Source organism: Pteropus medius, unplaced genomic scaffold (genome assembly GCF_902729225.1).
Source record: "Pteropus medius unplaced genomic scaffold, Ma_sr-lr_union100, whole genome shotgun sequence".
NCBI classification, from domain to species: domain Eukaryota; kingdom Metazoa; phylum Chordata; class Mammalia; order Chiroptera; family Pteropodidae; genus Pteropus; species Pteropus medius.
This window is the reverse complement of record NW_024342467.1, coordinates 1,909,310-1,922,382: the sequence shown is the minus strand read 5'-3', so window position 1 is coordinate 1,922,382 and position 13,073 is coordinate 1,909,310.

The following is a 13,073-nucleotide window of genomic DNA, read 5'->3' as shown; positions in this document are numbered from 1 at the left end:
TTCTTGAAAAATTAGTACCTATGATAACGTAATATAGAAACTCACAGTCTATGTTTAATTGAATTGTGTTTTTCTCAAGTAGGGTGCTTTTGCTAAAAAAAAGTAAACATAATGCCAATATTACAAGCCAAAGAGTGCTACATACAGTATAGTTTAGTATTTGCTCCACATTGTCTTTGAAGTGAGTTCCTTTTATTTTAATATATAAAAGAGGCAATCCATTTCACCCTTGTCCACACAGAGAAGGTATAGTGAAAAGGTACATTTGGTATCTCTCTGTTGTACAAATGTTGCGCAGAACAGTTGAAGGCTTAAATTCAATGAGAAAAATCTCAAGGTCAAGTAATGTTTTTTTTTTTTTGCATTTATATAGAAACCCACTTTTAGAAGGGTGACTGACAGTACAGAATTGTGCAGAGTAAAGCTTTGCTAGTGTTTACAGGCAATCAAAATGATCTTAGATTAAATATTGATAGTTTGGAAGTAATAAAAAATTGAGAAAGAAAATGAGAGTAAATCCTTTCAGATATTTTAATAGGATGCTTAATGAAAGAGAAGATAATTTGTGAAAATATAAGTAACTTTTTCAGTGTAGTCTAAAAACAACATTGAAAACTTTCTCAATTTTACTTTAGAATATGGAGGAAACAATAAAAGACGACTTTTCAGAACATAGCTTTTTATTTTTACTTATTTTTTTTTAATTATGAGAAAAAGAACAGTAATCTTCCAGCAAACTGATCTTCTAAAGTAAATTCAATTTTTTAGCATGTTCTGTTTTCATGCAGGGCAGCATGGCTCACTACAGCAATTTGGATAAAAAATTAGAGGATCAGAAATTCGATTCCAGACCTTTTAACTAAGTTACTATGTAATCTTGGGGGTGGGAATAACATCCTGGAAGCCAGACTGTCTTCTCTACATGGCTGTGAAAGATAATATAATTCTTATACCAATGAAGATGACCTATTAAAAGATTTTTAGTCTCTGGAAATGTTAAGATGAAGATATGCAAAGTAAGTACAAAATATCTAAGTTTAGGACCAGGGTACAAATAAAGGATAATGGAACAGGTATTTCTTAGATTGTTTGAAATGTTATGAGCTTTAATCCTAGGACTGCTTCTAATAACATGGCTTAATCTCTAGCCTCACATCAATCAGGATATTGACTCTGGCAGTTCCCAGTCTCAGAAAGGTGATGTTAGAATTAATGTTTATAAAGCTATCTAGGAGCCATGAGAAAAGTGACAAGGGGAGGTGATGTTGTTATCAGATGTAGCTACATATTGCCTTGCATTACACTAATATGACTACAATAGGTATTATTCCACTATTAATAATAGGTATAGCAGAGCTACTCCAACATGATCAGTATATATAAAATTTTCATATTAATGAACTCACATATATTAAATTCTCTCATAAACTGTCTATGTCCAAAAGAACCAACCTATTACATGTTCTTTCTCACTGTAAAGTTCTTCTGAATGAATGCACTGTAATTATTAGTAGAGCAAAGGAATCAGAATGATTCTTATTTGGAAACTGGTGTCAATCATGCTTCCAAGTAGACACAATTGGCTTGTCAGTTCAAACAAAGTTTAGAATGCTTCTGTGTTAATAATGATGTATTCTTTTGGCTGTAAGACTGGTATGATTACTTATGTATGTATAGCCTTCTGTTCCAAATAGTAACACTTTCTCTATTTGTAGCTACCAAAGGGATCAAAATTAGCCTTGAAACTCGAATAGCCAAAAGTAAACTAGTGATTGCACCAGAAGGACCAATTTGGCACCTCAAACCTCAGTTTTGTCTACTCTAAAGTATTTTTTATAATTTTAGGGATTTTATAAAGCTCAAATCAAAAAACGCATGTGAATTGTAACTCATGACACAAAAATAAGCTATTCATTATATTTAGAAGGAAGGACTAATAGAATTTCAAAATATATCCAGAATCTGACTGACCACTTATCATTAGCTCTACTGTTGTCAGCCTAGCCTACATTACTATAATCTCTTTTCTGGATTCCTGAAATTGACTATTAAGTAGTTTCTCTAGATTTCAGTACTACATGTTCTTTTTCTCAAATTCTTATTAATTGAAACTAGTATGGATTGATTCTTCAATTTATATTTTAGGAGATATTTTTGACTTTATATTCTGAACTTTCCATTGAAATGTCTTATTTCAAGGAGTCACATTTATTATGATAATACGTTCTTTAAGCCAGAAAAATGAGAGCCATACTCCTGTAAAAACAGACATCATAAAGTATAGGGAATAGGGAGAGGGAGAAGGGAATAAGAATCTTTCCCCCTCCTGCTAACATTTTTTTAGCAAACAAAATTATAATGTATTATCATGTAGACAATTACTTATATGTAGTAAAGCACAAATGCAATGCTTATTGTAACAAGTAAGATCACTCTGCTTTGAGATAGCAGAGAAATAAAACCAGAGTAGGAGGCTTTTATTTGAGGAGAGAGACAGATCTTTCAGTCTCTATAGATACTGCTGCTCTGTAAATGACACTATATTTATGAGAAATATTTTAAAATGTTCTAAGGATGAGATGAATAAAGCCTCAGCTCATGTATCTCCGAATGCAGATTTGTCTATTTTCTGTACTTCTCCTGTTAATTTTTGACTGTTTTCTGGATCCATGTCCTTCTGTTTGTGAGCCTCTATTGGTGTAAGTTTTTTTTTTCAGAGTTGAATTTCCTTAGAGCCAAGTCCTGGGATCCACATGTTTCTAGTGCTCTATGTACAATTGGACAACTTTTACTTCTGGAGTGTTTGATTTGCAATACTGAGCAAGCTGGAAGGCTGCTGTCGACTCAGCTGCACCAGCCCCTCTTTCACATCCTTCATCTACTTCTCGTTAGGATTCACTTGTCTTACCAAGGCTTATGTTGTCTTCTTGATCCCACTGTCCTTCCCCCTAGATCTTAGACTGTGGGTTTCTTCACCATGATTCCTCACTCAGTCTTCTCTCTATCACAACTATTCTATGCATTAAATGATTAAAAAAAAATAACTTTACTATTTTAGTGGTCTCTTGGAAAAGAGGAATTATTAGTTTGTCTCATAACCATTTTGACTGGGTGCTTCTCAATGTATTATTTTCTTGTGGCAGAAATGATCATTTGGTTGCCTCTTGTTCATTGAGCATCAAAATCCTAGTGTGGAGAAGTGACAGAAAGGAAGAAGAGCACATGAATTTCAATTATTGAGTATCTGCTATATTCCTGCATTTTGATGAATATAAGAGGTGGAGAATATATTTCTAGAATTAGAAAATTAAGAAAATCATCTTAATTTTCCATATCAGTTTACTGAAGTTTTGAGAGATTATTTACCTTGGTAATTTCATATACTAACTGGTACAAAAAGATTTACACCTTAACTTAAATACTTACTGTTCTTTCCACTACTAAATGCTGTAGTCATATCATATAATATCTATAAGTCTAGACTTTGAGTTTTCACTCACTTGGTTTATTGTGTATATCATTGCAACACATTTCTTTTAAGACATTAGTTCAGAGATTTTTAGAGCAAACTGACACAGTCAAAAGAATGCCATTTAATAAATCAGTTAATATAAAATATCACCACAAAAAACCTCAAAGCATAGACAATTTTAATATTAAATATCATATTGATTTATTTGATAGAGTGCTTTGCAATAATACAAGCAAACTATTTTTCTCTTAATAATTATGTTGATATTGCTCTTTTCCAATTTGATGATGATATTGAGTCAGCACCCTGTGCCTCATGTTTCACTAATTCTCTTCACAAAGAAAAATTCAACAAATTTCTTTGCTTATTTTCTTTTTCAACAATTTTCAAGCATTCTAGGCCATAACCGCATTTCCTTTAGCCTCAAATCCTCTATTTTGCTCCATGAAAATACATGTTATCCTCTATCTTGCTCCATGAAAATACATGTTATCTTCTCATGTTATTTCATGAGAAGATGCCTCATTTTTTTATTAAAGTGTTACAATATCAATAGGAAGATCAAAAGTGAAATGTATCATGCAGCATACACCTTGATTCTGGTGTCTTTTCTCCATTCAAGTTCTGTTTTGTTCTTTGTAGGGTATTGACTTTAAATGGGTTTTTAACGTTCTTCCTTTTTTTTTTAAAGTAAATAATTAATTAATTAAAAATTTTTTAGTTTTTAAATTACAGTTGGCATATAATATTATATTAGTTGCAGATGTACAACATAGTGATTAGGCATTTATATAACTTGCAAAGTGATCACTCTGATAGATCTAGTACCCATCTGACATCATACATAGTTATTACTATATTATTAACTATATACTCCTATGCTATACTTTACATCCCCATGACTGTTTTTTAACTACCAATTTGTACTCTTTAATCCCCTCCCCTTTTTCACCAAACCCCCAAATCTCCATCTCATCTGATAACTATCAGAATATTCTCTGTATCTATGATTTGTTTCTGTTTTGTTTGTTTATCTGTTTTTGTTCTTTATATTCCCACATGTGAGTGAAATTCTATGGCATTTGTCTTTCGCTGTCTGACTTACTCCACTCAGCACATTAACCTCTAAGTTGATTCAAATAGTTACAGATGACAAGATTTCTTTTTTTTTTATGACTGAGTAATATTTCATTATATATATATATGTGCCACCTCTTTATCCATTCATATGTTGATGGACACCCAGGTTGCCTCCATATCTTGGCTGTTGTAAATAATGCTGCAATGAACACATGGATTCACATGTTCCTTCAAAATAGTATTTTGGGCTTCTTTGAATAAATATCCAGAAGTGAGATTACTGGGTCCTTCTTTGTCTCTTGTTATGGCCTTTGTTTTAAAGTCTATTCTGTCTGGTGTAAGTACTACTACCCTAGTTTTTTCTTTTTCTATGAAATACTTTTTTCCATTCCTTTCAGTTTGTAAGTGTTTTTAATCTGAAGTGAGTCTCTTATAGGCAGCATATGTAAGGGTCTTGTTTGCTTATCTATTCAGCTGCATTTTTTTTTCACTGGAGCATCTACTCCATTTATATTTAAAATGATTATTGATAGATATATAGTTATTGCCATTTTATTATTCATATTTTTAATCTTTTCTTCTTTATCTTAAAGAAGTTCCTCTAACATTTTTTGTAATCCTGGCTTGGTGATGATGAACTCCTTTAGCTTTCTTGTCTGGGAAGTTATTTATCTGTCCTTCAATTCTAAACGATAGCCTCGCTGAGTAGAGTAATCTTGGTTCTAGGTCCTTGCTTTTCATCACTTTAAATATTTTGTGCCAATCCCTTCTGGACTGAAAAGTTTCTGTTGAGAAATCAGCTGAGTCTTATGGGAGCTCTCTTGTAGGTAATTTGATGCTTTTCTCTTGCTACTTTTAAGATTATTTGTCTTTAACCTTTGACATTTTAATTTTGATGTGTCTTAGTTTGGGACTCTTTGGGTTCATCTTGTTTGGGACTTTCTGGGCTTCCCGGGCTTGTATGTCTATTTCCTTCATGAGGTTAAGGAAGTTTTCCATCATTATTTCTTGAAATAAGTTTTCAATTCCTTGCTCTCTCTCTCTCCTCCTTCTGGTATTCCTATGATACAAATGTTGGTATGCTTGGTGTTGCCTCAGAGGCCCCTTAAACTATCCTCATTTTTTTGGATTCTTTTTTCTTATTGGTGTTCTGATTGGATGTTTTCTGCTACCTCATCTTCTAAATCACTGATTCAATCCTCTGCTTTATCTAATCTAACGTTGACTCCTTCTAATAGTATTCTTTGTATCATTATATTCTTTATATCTGACTGGGTCTTTTTATGTTTTCTATCTTCATTTTTATATTTTCTATCTCTTTGTTAAAGTTCTCACTGAGTTCATTTATTCTTTCCCTAAGTTCATTGAGCATCTTTATAACCAATGTTTTGAACTCTGCTTCTGGTAGATCGCTTGTCTCCATTTTGTTTAGTTCTTTTTCTGAAGCTTTGTTCTGGTCTTTCATTTGAGATGTGTTTCTTTGTCTCCTCATTTTGGCTACTTCCCTGTGTTTGTTTCCATATATCAGGTAGGACTGTTATGTCTCAAGGTCTTAGTGGAGTAGCCTTCTGCAGTAGGTGTCCTGTGGGGTCCGGTGTGTAGTCTCCCCTGGTCACTTGAGCTGGGTACTCCAGGTGTGTCTTTTTTTTAGATTGTGGGTGCCCTCCTGTTGTGGTTGAGCCTTGATTGCTGTTTGCATGTTAATGGGAGGTATTGACCCTTGGGCTGATTGGTTGTGAGGAATGGCCGGTGAGGGGCTGACCCTACGGAGAAGGATTCACTTTAGCAGGGCTCTGGTGCCTGCACAGTCTGCCTTTTGGGTATGTCATTCTCAGATGCAGCCCTGGGTGGTACTCTGGCTTTGTCTGAAGTTGGCCACTGAGTATGGTGGTCTCAGGGCCTCCTGGATGGGGCCCCACCACAGGCCAAGTTCAGCTGCAGCCTTGCCCTGCCTGGAGCCATGTGGCAAGAGTCACCAAGCAATCTGCAGATGGCTACCACCCAGGCTGGGCAGAGAGGTGTCTTGAGAAGCCAGGCTGACTAGAGGCCAAGCCGCTGCCTCCAGTGCCAGACGTGAGGCCGCTCAGCAAGAGGTATGGCATATAATGAGGCCAGATGTTGCTTGTTTGAGTTTTGTGAAACTTTGAGAGATTTTAGGAAAGTTGGCAGCCACTGGAAGTGGCTGGGTGGGCCTGCGGTTTGAATGGGGCAGAGTCTCAAGAATTACCAGGGTAGAGCAACCAAGTTAGCCAGTTGATGGAGACCTGGATATGGCAGCTTCCTGCCTCTGCAAGGTGGGCGCAAGGAGGACTCAACAAAGAAACAATGTCTTTTTCTAGCACTTTTGTCTGGTAGAAAGCTGCTCCTTCAGCCCTCACCCTGAGGTCAGACAATTCACTTCCTATCCATATGTCCCTGGTACCTGTCAAGCTGCTGTCCTAGCACTGGAGCTCAGAGCAAGTAAGTCCATTAGCAAGTAAGTCCACACATCGACCCTTTAAGAGGAACATCTGTGACTCCCACAGCCCTCCCTCTTACTCAGCTATAATATCTGCTGATTTTCATAGCCAGAAGTTGTGGGGACATATCTTCCTGAACTGGAGCCCTGGGCTGGGGAGCCTGGTGTGGGGCTGGTACCCCTCACTCCTCCAGATGGATCTTTGAAGCTGAGATATCTCTCCCAATTCTTAACTGCCACACACAGATGTGGGACCAGCCTGCTCCTAGTTTCTGCTCCTACCAGTCACAGGGTGGCTTCATCTGTATGTCTCTCTAGCTGTAGGACTTCTGTTCAGCTATACTTCAAACAAAGCCCAATGATGGCTGTACTGTAGTTTAGTTGTAATTTTTATGTAGTTGTGAGAGGAGGCCTGCCTAGCATTTACCTACTCCATCATTTTGATCCTTAACATTATTTCTTTATTTGCATGGTTCTATGGATATGAAATTATTGAAATTTAAAAGTCCAGTCTCGGGGGGACCTTACTCTACTTGACTATATTGTTAAAAATTTTTTTAAATCATTAAATTAATCTTAGAAACATAAATTATTATTTTTATGTAAAAATAGAAATGTTTTATCTTGGAACAATTTTAAATTATATTAATTTGCTCAATACTTTTGAACAATAATGTCATTTAGTATATTTTAATAGACTACCTTGTTTTCTTGTATTACTTAACTCGATTTAATACAGTTAATGATGATAATGGATAAATATTTACTTAGCTTTCTTTGGAGCTTTTGGCATTTTCTCCACTATTTAATTCTTTGCCATCAGTGTAAATAATGAGATACTTGAAGATTTGATTAAGTTTTAAGTTTTTCTAAAAGGAATAAAAATCAGTACAATGATCATCTCTATTTAATAATCCTCTTTGCTTCTCCTCCCTATGTCAATGCTAGATCTGAAATTTACTATCTAATTAGTATTAAATATTTTATACAGGACTCATAAGAGGGCTGAGTGTAATTTCACCAGCTAGACTAATATTTAATAAATATGAAGTTTTATTCAGTATTATTTGAAAGGTTGTGGTGCAACTTAATTATTTTAAATTTCTACAAAAAATTTTAGTAGGAAAAGATGTTAGGGAATCAGTTGACCTTCCACTCAATATAACAATTTATTTTTGATATCCTTGCTTTTGGCATCTAACCTTTTCTTGACTTCTTATGGTGTTTATTGTTTCTATCTTGAGGTGGTTTTATCCATTATGCTCTAAAGATTAGGAACGTCATTAGCTAAATTTGCTTCTCTATCACGTCTACCTATAAACTTTCATTCAGGAAGCCAGCCACATCAAATGCTTACTTTAGCACATTTTATTATAATGCTAATAATTCAGGATAGCATAAATGATGGAAGACAAATACATATGTGGTTACTTGAAAGAAAATGAAGGGAATTTAGTAAGATTTTGGAAGAGGAAACAAAGGTATAGGCTATGTGATTTTTTCTCAGCGAAGTGGCAGAAAAGAAAGAATATTGGATTATGAGCTAGATTAAATATAATTCCAGAAGATTTATTCTGATCTATTTAGGCTAATGGAAATGGAGGAGAGGATGCTGCATCTAAGATAACTTTTGTTGAAGAAAACAAAGAAAACACAGACCATGAGTTTGGGAATATTAATTATAGGCATGATCATCAGACCAGAGTTTACCATAAGTTCATGAAATCCTTCCAGAGAACAGAGCCAAATGAAGTGGGCTGAATTAGACAGATGTGTTATCTACTAGCTTAGGATTTTTCTTATTAGTCCTCTATTACTCTATCATATATCCATTTCATTTTGAATTAGCAAACTTTAAATTATAAATGATTAGAAGAATGTTTATTAAACCAGCAATAGAATCTTGATTATGAGATATGTGTACCTTTATGTGTTTTTGAAGGAATCAATAAATGTTCCTTCTACCAAATGCCATCTTTTATTTAGTGTCTTTGGCTTGGATACAGTTTCTTAAGAAGGTATTGAAAAACCTCACTGGTGATTATCTCTTACTCTTGGGGTACAAACTGCTAGATGTTGAAATAACACCTATTACACCCTTTTACTTTACTAATAGAAGACTTCCCAGTTAAAAGACTACATTTTTCAAACTTACTTGGAATTATGGAAGGCAAATGAGATGTGAGTGCAAGATGCGGTGCTGGTATTTCTAGAAGGGTATTTTTTTTAAGCATGTGGACTCATCTAGGAGGGATTCCCATTTTCTCTTTACTCCCCTTTCTTCTTCCTGTCTCAAACTAGATAATTAGCACTTAAGCAGCTATCTTGGACCATGAGGCAGTGTTATCAATGGAAGACAGTCCTTAATGTTAAGGTGTATAAAGACAGACAAAGCTTAGATCCCAAATGCCTGTGGAATTGCCATGTCAGCTCTGGACTCTGTAAAATTGAATGTTTCCTACTATGTGGAAAAATAAACAGCCACTTTGTTTAAACTATTGTTATTTTAGGGCAAGATGTTCTGTTTTATGCAGACAAAGATAATTCTACCTGATGAAAGCCCACACTGAAATTACTGATATGGAGAAATGGCTCATAGGAGATATAGCACTGCCTGTGTTTCTAAATATAATCTTATAGAATTTACTGGCTTCTAGAACCAATCATGCCATGCTATCTAGAAATATTCAACATTGTTGAGTTGATGGAAGGCTATATAACATCATGAATAAGTCCATAAGCTTGAAGGGATAGAAACCTGGTTTGAATTCCAACTTGCTCATTTTTAGGATAATTCTGGGAAAGTTGCATAACCTCTTTAAGCCTCATTTTCTTTAGCTACAAATTGGGAATAATAATTTCTGCCTTATAGGTTTGTTGTAAAAATTATATGAGCTAATGTTTATAAAGAATTTAATATAGAGCCCAGCATTTATTAGAAGTTAGATGTTATTATTGCCAATGTTTTTGTTAGCAGTTAAGGATAGATTATTTCTTTCCTGATTTAATTGAACTGTTCCCCATCTTGCTTATTAACAATATTATTTACGGTATGCATAATGTTCAGCCTTGCTCCTTTCCTAATCTAATTTCTTTAATAGTGATTCATAGGGATTGATAAGGGGAAGGCAACTGAGAAGCAGTATTTAATAGTTCTAGAAATTTTCTTTCTATCTACCAAATTCAGGGAGGGCAATTTATAGAAGTGAAGCTTTAACCTTACAGGGTTGTATTTTTCTTAGTTGTTAGAAATTAATTATAAATTATAAGATTTAAGAAGTAAAATATATATCTGTATTTTGTAAATATAGAATCCTTTAGTATTGCAAATTATAAAACTTGATGAAGCTAAATTTTATCTGCATCTCTTGTTGATGTATTCTCCTTAATGCCAGATTTGAAGTCCTACACGACCAGTTCCCATTCCTTTGTTTATTTTATGATCTGGGTCAGATAATTTATTGAAATACCAGTACTCCCAAATTTAGATTTGATTATTGGATTCCCTGCCCCTTTCTTTGGCCTATTCTGACAAATGGATGGGACTTTCTTGCTTCGGCATTAAAAGCTGTAGAATCGGAACCACATCTACAATTCCGAGTTCAGCTTATTATACCACATTGCACAAGAAGAATTTATTAGAGACATGAATGAACTAGACTCAATGATTCTGAGCTGACATCATTTTATTTAAGTTCTGGCTTCACATTAGGGTATGGGTTTAGAGCAAAGAATCTGGACTTGTAAAGCATAGAAGGTAATACTAGTGACTCGGTCCTCATCTGTCACTAACTGAGATATGTATTTGGACAAATTGTGAGGTAAGGTTTGTTTTATGATTGATTGGAAATGTCTAGTTATTTAGTTGTCAGCCCAATAATGTCAGGAAAGATTTAGTTAAATACTTGGTTATTGGTAACTTATTCGGATTTATTTGAGAGGTGCAGACTCATTAAAAATATTTGTTAAAGAAACTTGTTTCTTGTAAATGACAACCACCGTTCTCTCTATGAGCCTCTCAAATTCAGAAATTGTGAAATGAAGATTCTTTCAATCTTGTTAGTTTCATAACAGAAAAGTTTTGATAGTTATTTGATCAAAGCAACACTTTGAAGCACATTCAGAAGTTAGATCTGGGTATGTGATAAACAAATCTCTTTCTAACATCAGCAGGGAGTTCCACTTCTTTCTGAAGTTGCTAGGATATTATCTTAAAGAAATAACTCATTTGATTAACTGCAAATAGAAATTGCTTTTTTGAAAAAAAGTTCATACATTTATAATAGCCTAGGTCAGGCATAAATCTATACTAGCTAAATGTTAAGCATATGATCTGATGACCCTTTTGAATATTGGAAGAAAAACCATTATTTTTCTTCATAAAATGCATGACACAGAATGACTTTTAGCCATGTTTTACCATAAAAATGAAAATATTATTGAAAAAGGAATATTTTTTCATGCTTTACCCTGGATTTTAGATCACATTGTGGGGATCAAATGAAATGCCACATGCAAAAACACTTCAAGCCTATAAAATAAATATACAAATCCAACAATTTTTAAAAATGATATTCCTGACAAGTAAAAATCTTGACTCTTAGCTATGCCTATTACTTGGTACCTATTCCTGTTCATTATTCATTAGCATTTGATTCCATATTTTATTCTATAATAAAAAAAGTCCTGTAATATCATGGCAGTGGTTATTATTATTTAATATTATGGCTAAAGTCATGTCTTAGGCACAGCAAATATTTTGCTGTAATTACAGTTTGTCTATAGGAAACTTGGTTTTACTATGGACATCGTAAAGTAACTCCACTATACAATAACCTTTCTTTGCTATTTTGGTATCTTGTGATACCAAAATATAGTTACTATGATGAATGTTTCTATAGGAGAATTCAGCTCAAAAAGAATGGAGACTCCAACAAGTACAATTCTCACCAATATCAGAAGGGAAGATAACTCTAAATCTAACAAAAAGATAGAAAAAGAAGTCATCTAAAAGATGTATAATTAATTTAAAAAAGTTAGAATCTAAGAATTAACCATAACTTGCAAAAAAAAAAAATCAAGTTGACACCTTACTAAAAAGTTTCTTCCACCCAAGACATTGTCCTCTACTTGGCTGCCATCTTGGGCCTCCTTGACTCTTAACATTGTAAAATTCCAAAACCATTTGTGGACATACAGGACAGAAGCCAAAAGGTTGTTTAAAACAACATCTATGTTAGAACGATTTATCCAAATAAATCAAAACCTGCCAATTTACTTATTAGTTGTTTCCTCACATCAGACAAAAATTTCAGATGCTCTTCATTATATTGAGATTTCAAAAGCATCATTAGCTTAATATATTCTTAGATCAGAATGATAAAACTGTGTATACGGTGTTTCCTGCAGGTGTGATAGTGTGATACTATCTTACTCCATTCAGGCCACTATAACAAAACACCACAGACTGAATAGCTTGTAAACATTACAGAAACATATTTCTCACAGTTCTGGAGGCTGGAAACCTGAGATCAGAAAGCCAGCTTGGTCAGATGTTGGCCTTTTTCTTCATTTATAGCCAGAGCCTTCTTGCTGCGTCCCCACATGGTAGAAGGTGCGAGACATCCCTGTGGGGTCTTTTTTATAAGACACCGTACATGAAAGCTCCACCCTCATGGCTTAAGTACCTCTCAAGCCTCCGCCTTCTGATACCTTCACATTGGGCTTTATGATTGAAACATATGATTTTTTTAAAATTCGGTTTGACAATCTCTGCATTTAAATTGAGTTGTTTAATTCATTCATATTTAACATTATTATAGTTGTATTTATATCTACTGTTTTACTCTCTGGTTTTTTATGTTTCATGTTTTTTGCCCCTCTATTATTTAGTGTTTTCTTTTGCATTCAGTAAAATACATTTTAATATAGCATTTTAATTTCTTTAATGAGTATTTCACCATATTTTTTTTAGTGGTTGCTCTAGTGTATAATACTCCACAACTAGAATATAAAATCTTTATATTTTACATCTAAACTTATTACATTAGAATTATCTTATGT